This window comes from Suricata suricatta, chromosome 11, assembly GCF_006229205.1.
Source record: "Suricata suricatta isolate VVHF042 chromosome 11, meerkat_22Aug2017_6uvM2_HiC, whole genome shotgun sequence".
Lineage (NCBI taxonomy): Eukaryota > Metazoa > Chordata > Mammalia > Carnivora > Herpestidae > Suricata > Suricata suricatta.
The window spans coordinates 101420313-101434981 of NC_043710.1; the positions used below are offsets into that span (position 1 = coordinate 101420313).

The following is a 14669-nucleotide window of genomic DNA, read 5'->3' on the forward strand; positions in this document are numbered from 1 at the left end:
AAGAAATGGGTAGGGAATACTGGGAAAGGTCCCACTTTAAATAAAGTGGTAAATGGAAGGCCACACTGAGGGGACATTTAAGCAAAGCCCTGGAGGTGGCCAGGAAGTAAATCATAAAACTATCCAGGGGGAAAGACATGTGTGGGCCCTGGCTAAGGATTATGAGGGAAGCCAGCTCACTTGAAGTCAGTGAGAAGGGGAAATCGGCAGATGAGGTCAAGAATAAGGGCCCGGAGCTCAGACTCTGGGTGCCACTGAGATTATGGCTTTTACTCTGGGATTGGCAGCCTTGAGGATTTTGAGAGGAAGTGACAGGATCTGACTTCTTTTTTTTTTTAGGCTGCTGTCTTAGACTGTAGAATAGCGAGAGAGGAACCAAGAAAATCCGGCATGAAGCTCTAGCAATAATCCGGGCAGCCCGGGTGTATGGGACAGGGGGACCGCTGTGAGGAGGCACAAGGCTGTCATGCTCTGGACACACTGTGTATGTTCAACATTGGGCCAACAGCTTTACGGTTGGTCCGGATGCGGACATGAGACAGGAAGAGTGCTGTGGTCGAGGTTTGGCCCTGCCTCACTGAAAGAATGGCCTCGCCCTTCGTTAAGAGGAGGGAGGCAGGGCCAAGCGTGGGGTCCCGGGGGACCCGGAGTCTGGTTTGACATAGAAGTCTGAGATGCTTGTTAGGCATCTGAGTGGAAACAGCATGTAGAAAGTTGGATATATGCATCCAAAGTTCGGAAGAGGTTCTATCTGAAGCCTTCAGATTTTTTGGCCTATTGATGTAAATCCATCTGAGGCCACTGCGCGAGCCGGGGGCACACCGGGAAGGGCTGGGCCTTGGGGCACCCCGCACTGGGGGGCTGAGAAGGGCTTATCCATCAGGTCGAAGCACACATCAACTATTTTGTCTCTGGGAAGTGAGCAGTAACCATTTCTTGTCCAGGATGGACCACCTTTCTCTTTCTCTCTGCATACTCAGCACAAGGCCTGAGCAGTACATTCTAAGAGAATCACAAGAAGCATTAAAACTAGAATTCAAAGGGCGTGGGTATAAACACTAATACCCACAATACTGACGGCTGAGCGAAAATGTGATGAAATACAGAGTGAGAGAAGTTACCATTAACATCTTTAAAAGGCCAGGGTACAAGCTAAGTATCCCCTGTGTATTCTAATCAATGCCCACGAGACCGGAGAGTGTTTCTCCCACTTAACAGATGAGAAAACTCAGGCTCCAAACGGGTGAGTGGTACCCCAGGACCATGCAGCTAGGACGTGGCTGGGCCACGCAAGCTGCCGGCTCAGACCTCCTGCCATCTTTCCTAAGCACAGGGCCAGTCACACGGGCTATGGAACTAATGTGCTCCGAACCCGCAAAACCTGGATCTAAGCATCTTCTGTAAACAGGGAAACATCTGCTGAAGAAGCCAGAGAACGTGGGAAAGGGTCTGTGCGCCCCAAGACCGAGAGGAACCGGGGGCTACAGGGTCACCTGACTATGGACAGTCTCTGCGAACAGCCAGGACTGTGCAGAACCGGACGGCCGGGTCATGACTCCAGAGCACCAGGCAGCAGACAGAGCAGTGGAACTTGGTGACCACTGTAGGCTTCTGAGCCTTTCTGATTAATCACCCTAGAAGTTAGCACGGATCTCATGGAAAAGGGGGAGAGAGGGAGACTACAAACCACTAAGATCAGTGTTTCTTCTAGCCTATTAACATGAAATAGCATTAGCACTTTTGAAACAAATCTGGGCTCTATGCCTCCCCCTCATCCCCGCCCCAATTATTTGTGGCCCAAGAAAATCATTTCAGAACTAGGCCCAAGAGCAGTATGTGATCTAAAGAGAAAGCTCTAAAATCAAAGGACATTTTAACTTCAGAAGATAACATTAATAGGACTCCATTAAGAGATTACGCCCATAGGGCGCCTGGGTGGCTCAGTCAGTTAAGCCTGACTTCAGCTCAGATAATGATCTCACGTTTGTGGGTTCAAGCCCCGTGCTGGGCTCTATGCTGACAGCTCAGAGCCTGGAGCCTGCTTCTGATTCTGGGCTCCCCTTCTCCCTGCCCCCCCTTGCTCTTGCTCTGTCTCAAAAATAAAAAACATTTTAAAAATTATAAAGACAGATTACACTTATACTGTAGCTTCAGAGAGGTTATATTTGAAAACCACTAACTTGATCTACCCCCTTAAAACTAAAAAAACAACAAAAACAAAAAAACTTGTAGAATCAAATTTCTTTGTAATATTTTTGCTATTATTGCTGGGTGTTGTGGTAAATAAATCACTTTATATTATTAAGTGTTTCACAATGACCTGAGCTTGTCATTTCCTGCTTTTAATTTTTTTTTTTATTGTGTAGAGAATGCGCAGGCTTGGGAGAGGGAAAGAGGGGCAGCGAGAGAACCTCAAGCACGTTGCACGCTCAGCAAGGAGCGGGACACGGGGCTCGACCCACAACCCTGGGATCACGGCCTAAGCCAAAATCCAGAGTTGGACACTCAACCAACTGTTGCTGTTTTAACCAAAATGTACACAAATGAAAATCCACACCACCGAAGAAATGGTGGCAACTGAAGGAAATTAAGAACCAAAAGGCTACCAACGCACATTTAGAAAACCCTACCCTATCGATTCTTTTAAAGTAACATTTTCTGATTACAGAATTTGAAGAAGTCAGAGAAGTTTTCACTATTGATAGATGTTTGTCACTTGGGCCCTCAAAAGTGAAATTCAAAAGTGACATTATGTCACCCTTGAAGTAAACTTGATACACAGAAATCCAATGCATGCAGAAGTGTCTATTTTTCTATTAGAGGTGTTTCCATAAGCATACATTGCTATTTAAATTTGTTAAATGTAAAAAGTACATTTAAGTTAAAAATTCCTGTATTTTTGGAATACCTAAAATAAAAAAAAATCATTTGTAAACTTACCTCATCCTCTAGACTGTAACACAATTCCTTAGGATAAAACAAGCGAGGCGGCACCTGGGGGAATCAGTTGGTTAAGTGTCCAACTTCGGCTCAGGTCATGATCTCCTGGTTCGTGAGTTCGAGCCCTGCATCAGACTGTCGGCTGTCAGTGCAGAGCCTGCTTCAGATCCTCTCTGTCCCTCTCTCTCTTTGTCCCTCCCCCACTTGTTCCATCTCTCTCTCTAAAAAAATAAAAAAGTCTCTTGAAATAACACACACAAGCAGTGTTTGTACAAGACTCTGGCAGTACTGTTTACAACAGCAGTGGATTGGTAAAGATATAAATGGTCATCAGGAGCAGCCACAAATTAAATGATATGTGATTTCCAAAAACTGCCATTCAGTCAAAGAAGTGCAAAACACAAGCATGTGGGTGCGGGCACAGCTGATCTCCCGCAGGGGCACAGGTGCACATAGTCACCTCTGGGGCAGCCGGAAGATATGTTTTGTAGTGCTATGGACTTTTGTTTCATGTATCACTTATCTTTTAAAATTTTGATGATTTAACCAAGTTTTTTTCTTAAATGGGGCTTTAGCCACAGGGAAGCTAGGAAGAGCCTAAAAGTACCTTTAGAATTTCACAATCTCAGCACACAGTCTGACACTATTGGAAGCCAATGAAAAACATACTTTTCATAAAAACATGTGCAATTTAATACCTACTTCTCTGGTTTAAAAAAAAAAAAACAATTTTCTGAGGCATCGGGGGTGGCTCAGTCGGTTAAATGTCTGACTCGTGATCTCATCTTAGGTCATGATCATGCGATTCGTGAATTTGAGTCCTGCACGGGGCTCTGTGCTGACAGTGTGGAGCCTACTTGGGATTCTCTCTCCCCTTTCTGCCCTTCCCCAACTCTCTCTCTCTCTCTCAAAAGTAAATAAACTTAAAATTCATAAGTAAAAAAAAATAAATAAAACCAATTTTCTTTAAGCATGGATGAAAAGGTTTTTTTTAATTAAAAAGGAGGGAACTTGGCAATAACTTGATCATTTTAATGCTTAAAAAGAAATTTCCCAAGAAAAATAACCAAAAAATCCTTAATTAACCTGTTTTCTGATGCTTTGCTAGGATACAAGCTTTTACCATATAAACGCAACAAAAGCAACAGAAGCGTAACTAATCAGTGCTTCCGAAGGAAATGCAAACTGTGTTGCTTGAGTTAATATATGTCCTAAAATTTACTTAAGCTAAAAAAATTTTTGAAACTAAAAAGTGCTAAGCTTCATGACAGGGATGTCCACTCTCACCACTGTTATTCAACACAGTATTGGAAGTCCTACCTCAGCAATCAGACAACACAAAGATATAAAAAGTATCTGAATTGGCCAGGAGGTAGTCCAACTTTCACTCTTCAGAGATGACATGATATTCTATTATCAGAAACCGAAAAGATTCTGCCAAACAACTGCTAGAACTGATCCACGAATTCAGCAAAGTTGCAGGATATAAAATCAACACACAGAAATGGGTTGCATTTCTCTACACAAATAATAAAGCAGCAGAAAGGGAAATCAAGAAATCGATCCCATTTATAAATGTACCCAAAACCATAAAATACCCAGGAATAAATCTAACCAAAGAGGTGAAAAACCTATACACTGAAAACTATAGAAAGCTTATGAAAGAAACTGAAGACACATAAAAAAGAAATATTCCATGCTCATGGATTAGAAGAACAAATAATGTTAAAATGTTGATACTACCCAAAGCAATCTACATATTCAATACAATCCCTATCCAAATAACACCAGCATTCTTCATAGAGCTAGAACAAACAATCCTAAAATTTGTATGGAACCACAAAAAAACCCAAATAGCTAAAGTAATATTGAAGAAGAAAACCAAAACGGGAGGCATCACAATTCCAGACATCAAACTGTATTACAAAGTTGTCATCATTAAGACAGCATGGTACTGGCACAAAAACAGACACCTAGGTCAATGGGCCAAAACAGAGAACCCAGAAACGGACCCACAAAAGTATGGCCAACTAATCTTTGACAAAGCAGGAAAGAATATCTGCTGGGGGAAAAAAAAGTCTCTTCAGCAAATGGTGTTGGGAAAGCTGGACAGCAACACACAGAAGAATGAACCTAGGCCATTTTCTTAGACCAGACACAAAGATAAACTCAAAATGGACTAAAGACCAAAAGGTAAGACAGGAAGACATCAAAATCCTAAAGGAGAATGCAGGCAAAAACCTCTCTGACCTCGGCCCCAGCAACTTCTTACTCAACACGTCTCCAAAGGCAAGGAAAACAAAACCAAAAATGAACTATTGGGACCTCATCAAGATAAAATGCTTCTTCCTGGCAAAGGAAACAATCAGCAAAACTAAAAGGCAACCAATGGAATGGGAAAAGAGATTTGCAAATGACATATCAGATAAAGAGTTAGTAGTCAAAATCTATAAAAGAACTTATTAAACTCAACACCCAAAAACCAAATGAAGAAATGGGCAGAAGACATGAATGAACACTTCTTCAAAGATGATATCCGGATGGCTCAAAGACACATGAAATGATGCTCAACATCACTCATCAGGGAAATACAAACCAAAACCACACTGAGATACCACCTCACACCAGTCAGAGTGGCTAAAATTAACAACTCAGGCAACAACAGTTGCTGGTGAGGATGTGGAGAAAGAGAAACCGTTTTGCACTGCTGGTAAGGATGCAAACACGATGGAAAACACTCTGGAGGTTCCTCAAAAAGTTAAGAATAGAACTACCCAATGACCCAGCAATTGCACTACCAGGTATTTATCCAAGGGACACAGGTGTGCTGTTTCAAAGGGGCACATGCATCTCAATGTCTATAGCAGCACTACTGGCAACAGCCAAAGATGAAAAGAGCCCAAATGTCCATTGACTGATGAATGGATGATGAATGGATAAAGACGACATGGTGTTTGTGTGTGTGTGTGTGTGTGTGTGTGTGTGTGTGTGTGTGTGTACACACAATGGAGTATTACTCAGCAATTAAAAAGAATGAAATCATACCATCTACAACTATGGGGATGGAACTAGAGGGTATTATGCTAAGCAAAATTAGAGAAAGACAAATACCATATGATTTCATGCATATGTGAAACTTAAGAATACAAAAACAGATGAACAGAAGGGAAGGGAAGTAAAAATAATATAAAACCAGGTAAGGGGACAAAACAGAAGATGTATACACACACACACACACACACACACACACACACACACACACAATTCTGCTCCTGAAATCATTATTGCACTACATGCTAACTAACTTGGATGTCAATTTAAAAAAAAATAACAAAAAAAGAATTTCCATACCAATTTTTTTCCTTTAGGCATTAATTGAAGTGAATTCATTACCATAAATCTTTTAAGTGCTTTATTATTGGAATATTGTCCACCATATTCCTTGTTGTATGTTTACTATAGGTACTTAGAAAATTTCCTGCTCTGATTATACTGTATATCTATTTTAACTGAAGTGATTTTAAATATTGTGAAATGAACGGTTTTGATCTTACTCCTACAAATTTATTTCACTCCTATCCTTGAGAGAGACTTCGGATCTGTACTTATTTAAGCGTCATTCATATACCTATTTTTTATTATTTATTCTTGATATTTGTGAGTATTTGAGGGGTTGTCATATCAGCTCAAACACTTCCACTAAATGGCTGAAAGAAAAAGATGAAATCATCTCACTCTACTCCCTAATCTCCGTAATGCTCAAGTATTTCTTCACTAAATGAGCAAATATTTTTTTCATATAAACAGTAAAGAGCTAAGAATGAGTGATTATACTTAATGTTCAGTTTAGTGTAACTTATAAAGAAAAAATTGATTTTTGATAGACAAGCAAATTGAAAATAAAATTGAATTTATAAGTTAAAAATATGCCAAGTTTAATGGCAAGTTAAATACAGTAGTTAACAAAGCTAGATAAAAACTTTAATGTTAAATTATGTATCCACACTAGCTATTCTAATATAAAGCATTATTAATAAGGTTGCTTATGCTTAATAAACTTAGAAGAAAATCAGACACACTTAACATTTGATAGTAAGGACTATGCAACTCCTCAGTGACACAGAACCAAGCTAACAAATATAAAATATTAGCCAGCTTGCCTCGCGATGAATTTATAACTTTCAGTGCTCCCCGGCTGCTGTCCTTGTACAAATGAGGAGAACACTTCCTGGCCAGATCACTCAAGTCCGTACCATGCTTCTTATTTGCTAATTAGCACCTACTAGGTAACCTCTGACTTAATTCCTCACTCCTGTGACTTTTATCTCACTTTTTCTCCTGGTATTTACTTTACTTTCTACACGTTAATTTGGGTCCATGTCTCAACTCCATGACTTAACTACAATTTCCACAACAGAGTCCAAGGGTTCTCATCCATGCCCTGAAGTCTAACATGCTCTGCACAAACAGTACACAGCAATTGCTCTGCAACCCCCTAGGTGTGAATGTGTAAGTCCATCCGTCCGAATCAGTCCTACCACTTTCTGGAAAAGCCACGCCTCCTTGTCTCTCATTCAGCATGCCTTTCATGACACCATTAAATTGAAGACCTTTTAAATTCCTAATGTCGAAGAACTGAAGCACCAGGGCTCACAAATAAAGGCAGTCGAGAACATTTTCTTAACTTTTAGCATCAGACCAGTAATTTAGATACACTTGCTAATGCTTGAGAACACCTCAAAAATGTGAATGCTGGTGATCTCCTCTAAAGATGGAAAACTACTTTTCCAATGAATACATTTTTATAAATTTTCATGCAGAGCCATTGATACAGCCTACGTCCCCCATACTTTTTATAATCATCTTTAAAGCATCAGCATATACTGGAATGTAATATGACCCGGCATATTAAACTCTTTATAAAGCATTCAGATGGTTAGGTTCTGGGTTCTAATTAGAGGCTTTATACTATTTGGTACCACATTTGCAAATAGTAAAAAAGTAAACAGATCAACTCAATTATGATTTCTTTCTGCATACACTGAAGGGTTTTAGGTCTTCTGTACGTGCTTTTAAGACCTACAAATTAAGAAGGTACAAATTCTACCAATGGTCAGCTATTAGATTTTAAAGTTAGTGGGGGAGGAAAACAACCCATCCACTGTAGCCTCGATTACCAAAGTATTGTATTTACCTACATTCAAAAACTTTTATGGCCTAAAAATTGAGCAAAACAAGCAGAAACAAGAAGGAAGAAACCTCTAACATACCATTTGAGCATAAACAGATGAATCAAGTCATACCTTTAGCAAAAGCTACATTGAAGAAGCATAATCAAGTCTCAACCTGGAAAAACCGACAGAAATCTCCCAAGTAAGTTGTTCAAAGCTGTCACAGAAAGTATATAATCACATGTGTATATTCTGAGATAATCTTCACGGAGTTGGTTCGGGTAAAGAAGAGAACCCTTTCAGAATGATCTGAAAGAACCACTTTGCTAACCCCTTAAAAACCTATTGGAAAAAAAAACAACACCTTTAAGTTTCTCCCAGTCATTACATTATTAGGACCAACAAGGAGCGGAAAGGACACTGACAGAACTGTTGTAAGCACATCTGCATTAACAGTTTTCAACTATGAACAAGAATCTGTGTTTCAAAGTACACGGATACAAACCCTCGGTCAGGCATTACACTTTGGGGAAGACAATGCATTTGGAACCTAAGGGTCTAAATCAGATCGCAGAGAAATGCTCTGAAACAGACCATCAGATTCAGAACTCTGAAGCTGTTTATAAAAACCAGAGTCCAGGAGAGTCTAAGACCTGCAATTAGAACTCAGAATCCAATCCACTTGTTCTTGAATATTTGTCTTTCATTTCTGGTCCTCTTTTTGTGCCCATGAAGAACTTCTCCCCAAAAGGTCACAGATAAAAAAAATAACAACAGGGGTCTTAAAGGTCCCCAAAGAGGTCATTTGGAAAGTAAGCCGAATATAAACTATTAACTACGCATAGCAAGTATGAAAGCAAACTACATCTTACTCAGAAGACAGGAAGAGAATTCTTTACCATGACCACAGCCTTTCTTCGGGCTAATTACTGCGCACGCAGCCCGTCTAGTTAGCTTTCCTTATCCTCTGTACTTCTAGTACACCTCGCGCAACAGCATGAATTCTCTTTTTGCAGTTACTGTTCCCTTAGTAACTGCACTCCCCCAAGGCATCAGATGTCTTCAAATCAAACTAAGCCAGCTGAGCACAGGATTCAAGCCTCCATACACTGCTGGCCAGACCACCCCCACAGTACTATCCTGTAGTCGACGCACAATGAGCCACGTTTTCCATTCCAGCCAAGACAGACTACCCCTTCTAGACGCGCACCACTGTACATAGTAATTCCTCTGCCCTCTCTTCAGTAACACCTTCATCAAAAAAGTTTTTCTCTTTAAAAAACACGAAGACCAAAGGCACAGGCAACAAAAGGAAAAAATAAATCGACTTCATTAAAATTAAAAGCTTTTGTGCAACAAAGGATACTATTAATAACGGGAAAAGACAACCCACAAGATGGGAGAGAATATTTGCAACTCTTGCATCTGGTAAGGGATTACTTACAACTCATGTATCTGATAAGGGACTCATATCCAGAATATATAAAGGACTCAAGAACAAAAAGTAAACAACTCAATTTAAAAGTGGACAAAACATGAACACTTTCTGCAAAGAAGATAATAGATGTGGCAATAAGCATATAGAAGAGATGTCCAGTACCACAGAGAAATGCATGAGGAAATGCAAATCAAACCATGAGATACCACTTTACCCATTAGGATGGCCATTCCACCCCCGCCCCAAAAAAACCAAAAAATAACAGTTCCTACTGAGGATGTGGAGCAGCTGGGGCCCTTAGGCACTGCTGGTGGGAATGTAAAATGGTGCAACTGCTGCACAAGATAGTATGGTGACGCCTCGAAAAATTAAACATAAAATTGTTACATGATTCAGCAACTCTACTTCTGGATAAGTACACCGAAGAACTGAAAACAGAGATTCAAACAGGTATTTGTATACCAACAAACACAGCAGCACTGTTCACAAGTCAAAATGTGGAAATATTCCAAATACCCAAGGACTGATAGATAAAAAAAAAAAATGTGGCATAAACAATGGAATATTATTATTCAACCTCTAAAAAGAGTGAAATTGCTATATAACAGGGATGAGCCTTGAAAACATTGCGCTAAGTGAAGGAAGAGACACAAAAGGACAAATGTTCTAAGTCACCCAAAACAGTCAAATTTAGAGACACAAAAGGTGGGCTGGGGGTAACCAGGACTAGGAAGCTGAGGAACAGGGCGTCAGCTGTACAACCTGAAGGTATTAATAATGTCACTGAACTGGACACTTGAAGATGGTTAACAGTTTATACGTATTTTAACAATTAAAACAAATGAAGATTAACGGAAAGCTAACTCCATGAAACTTCTCAGCGTTTGATAGAGATTAGTCATGACTCTACCTGACCAGTTTGTCAGCAGGGTATAAAATAAATCTTACTAAAAAGTTAGAAAAAACTTTCACAGGTAGGCACTTGTTTAAGGCTGTCTTTAAACAAGTAATTTATTAGAGAACAAGCAAACCTGAGAACTTCACCATGTCCTCTTAGCCTTGGCCTTCCTCACTACTTTCCTTCTACTGACTTTCTGTACACTGTAGTAGTTTCCTTCTTCATACCACTGTATCTTTTATCTGAAACAGCTAAAATTGCAAAGTAAATAACTACATAAAAGGCATGATGGCCAGTCTAATGATGGACTTGAATTACACAGGCTTTTCAGTAAAAACCTAAGGAAAGGGAGGAAGGAGGTACTGTCTTTTAAACCTAAAACATTCATGCATTTCTAGGTCCCAACACTTAACTTATGACATTTTAGCTCGCGAAAACTTAAAAGGGATATCACAGCATACGTTATGAACACAGCAGAAGACTTTCATATAATAAATCCATGTTTCATCAACAGGAACTTTTCTTTCCAAGGATCATCACATAAATCTGTGAGACTCTGATGCTGTATTACTAGGAAGATGGGCATTGGCTAGTTAGGCTTAGTGACATTAACAAACCAGCATCGCTACTTTTAGGAACAGACTAAGTGGCATGCATAAATATCAAAGTGAATCTTAATTTTTTAAATGATCATTAAATAAAAGTGCACAAGTCAGACAAAGTAACAGAAATAACACATTACCAGGATGGAAGCTAACTGACATGATGAGCACGGAGGAATCTGGGCATACAAATAACATGAGTGAGCAAAGCGAACCTGCCATCTTAAAAGAAATCTAGTATTTTCACAGATTCACGCGAATGACCGAAGGGCTAAGATAAACTAGGACCTCAAGTTCCACATTTTAAGATAGGCCAAAATGAAGCCCCACAGTCATTCTCATCTTCCTTCTGTATCCTACAATATAGCATATAAAAATGTAGTGGCTCAATGAAGGTCTGTAAATAAGAGTCTGGAATCATTGAGTAGCTAGAAAACTCCAGAGCCAGACATAAACCCGAATTTACAAGATATGCCACTGGGTAAGCATCTTTTAACTTTAAAATTCTGTGGTCAATGACAGATACTTGAACTCCTAAAGCAGTGTATGCAACCTAAAATCAGGTAACTTTGTATCAGAGTGTTTCAGGGAAGTCAAAATACTGAGGCAACAAAGCAAGGAGTCATGATCTTTCCAGAAGGAAAATGGCAGCTCTTAAAATCTTGAAAGATGGACATATTAAGAAGTAGGCCCACGCGGGACAAAATGGGACTTTAGGTTGGAAACGTCAAGGACGGGGCTGTGGTAACGGCTGACACACGAACCACTGTTGTGAAACACGGCCTCCCCACCACCAGTCAGTGGAGAATGTGAGGACTGCCTTGACATTTCGTGCAGTTATCACAACCCTGCACACCCCACGGAGCTCCTGGAATGTACCAGATGCTGGCCTTCTACATGAGTAACTGAGAGATTACCTTCTAATGACAAAGTACAGAACAAGAAAATGTTGAAATTCTGTTCATTTAGAACAAACCTAAGAGAGGACGGGCCTACCAGTAATAGCTCCATATTTAAATAATTTCCCTTCCCCTTAATTAATGAGATCTGAACTTTGGTTTGCTATCAGCTCAGTGAATTAACGAGAAAGGCAGTAATTCTTTCTATTTAAAATTTAAAGTTTTAAGCTTTAGATGTTAAAATTAAAAACTGTTTTTCTCATCCATAAACATAATGAGATGCTTTGGGATCTAAAAAGTTTTTAGCTTCGGTTCTAAAAATATCACTCACCAACAAGATAATCAAACGAGACAGGAAGTAGTGGGCATTTTTTATTTTTAGTCCTAACATTAATATTGAAATTGTTCTCTAACGATCATCAGGAGTGTGGGTTCCAATAGAGCCTAAGACAACTCTGTAAGTGGGAATTCTAGTTCTTAAAGAAAATAATTAAAGTAATCTTATAAAATTCTCTTTTCTGATAGGGTCAAAATACTGAAATTACTACCTACCTGTAAGAAAAAAATAATACAGTGACAGTTAAGTATTACTATAAATTCAGAGTCACCTCGCTTTTCCTTTTGGAATACATGACTTACTTATGATGAATCATTTTTATATTAAAAACTGGCAAGAAGCTTCTTAAAGGACAGTAACTTTCTAGGTTAATGTAACTGCTGTCATGTCACTTTAAAATAAAAATATGAATTTAAATAAATGCACTTAGTATATAGTTCTTTAAAGAACATTAGTGTTTTTAGAGTAAGATCAATCTGTGACAATGAAACTGTATATTCCTTAGGAAAAAGAAACTATTATAAACAATATACAATTAAAGCAATGATTAGAAATCCTAAGTGATTTTCTGTTATCAAGAGACTCAATTTAATGATTTTTCACAGAATTAATAATCACTATTATTTCCATACCAAACAAGGTATAATTTGGGGGAAAGATAAATCTGTGAGGATTTTGAAAATTTTCCCTATCCACTTCTCATTTTTAAGATGTGATGATTCATGGGCCTAATAAAGATTATGACTTTCAAAAATATACAGAAAAATCCATGTTAAATAACAACAGTGGACCTTGAAGGCATGAGCTTTTGTCACTTTATTGTTAACCAATGAATGTCGTCCCAAATTATAGGTGTAACTGCAGCTTAATTGTACAACACAAAATTATGCTCACGGTAAAGCCTGCCGGAATTTACCAAATACTCATTAATATATTTTTACATTGCTAGATGAGCATGTGCTCTCAACTGCTAATAATAAAAGTCATAACTGGCTTAATCACTATGAAAACCCATATTGCAAAGAGTTGCTTCCTGTTTAGAAAAATTCACACAGCTTTAAAAAATGGATTAAATCCATTTTAAGCCTAATCTACAAATAGATTATAAACAGCAAATATAACTGGTAAATTTTCAACACTGATATCAAACTGATGCAGCAACGGTAGTGCACACAATTCAAAATGTAGAGAATGAGCAGAAATCCTGTGGAAATCCACGTTTTCACCTCTTATGGCAACTGCTTGGCTACTCTGGAAAAGCGCGCACGGCCGCCGGAGAGCAGGATGGGCCCAGGGCCCCGCCTCTCCGGCTAGCGTGCCCAAGCAGAAACTCTCTTGCGCGGCGTTTTGAAGCATGTGCACAACCCCACACAGCAGTCACGTCAAGGTTATTAACCAGTTATTTCTTGTCCTACAAAGTCCAAAAATATATTAAATGCAACCTTTCCTTTTCATATGTCTGCCCAGATTAATCCTTTTAAAGTCAGCAAAATCAAAAGAAAAAGCACAAGAGATATTTTCAGACACAACTTGAATCTACTGTGCATGAAAAATGCTTAACAAAATGGCAATTTTAATAGATAAATGTAAATTTGAGTGCATCATACCACATGAAATGTAGCTGAACCACACAGAGAAAACAAGGCTTTCCTCATCTCCAAGTCTAGATGTTTCACAATAAAGAAAATGTTAGAACATGTGAATATTAGAACATCCTCCAAACTGGAAAGATTTCTTCCTCTTAAGACATAATTGAACTTAATATAACCTAAAATTATAATTTCTAAAATAAGATTAACAAACCAAATTTAAGTATTTTTAGTTAGAGAACGAAAAAATAAGCACAATGATTTAGAAACCAAATATGCTAAAATGATTATGTAACAATTATATCAAGAAATGAAGGTACAGACATTCATATGCTACAAGGGCAAATCTCTCTCTCAAACACACACACACTCACACTCACACTCACACACACACTTCCTCAGACACAGAACACCCTTCAGGAAGATCATATACCAGGAAGAACTTACAATTTTCATATAAATCAGAGTCCCATAATTCAGCTCGACAAAAAGGCAGTTAAAAAACGTAGCACTCTCAGATATGCTGAAGGCAAAGGAGAGCTCAGAAATCCTCCAGGACTGGCGGACTGGGGCGTGTTACGAGAACACAGCGGACACGCTTCGCTGGTTGGAAAAGCCAGTCATCGCAGGTGCAGTAGTGAGGTAGTGTCACCGTCCCCTCCTCGGGACTGATGTTTCCGTATGCTGCCCTTTCAGAAAAGTCCAAGGCTTTTTAAATGAGTATAATTACCAGCAAACATATTTTTTTTAAACATCTGTTTGTTTACATCAATCTTTGAAAGAACAGACTTTTTA

General features: G+C 39.0%; 1 protein-coding gene across 1 annotated transcript in view; it reads right to left on the reverse strand.

Annotated features, from left to right (window-relative positions):
- RDX (radixin) overlaps positions 1–14669 on the reverse strand; it is a 75151-nt gene that overhangs the window by 14811 nt on the left and 45671 nt on the right. The window lies entirely within an intron of this gene.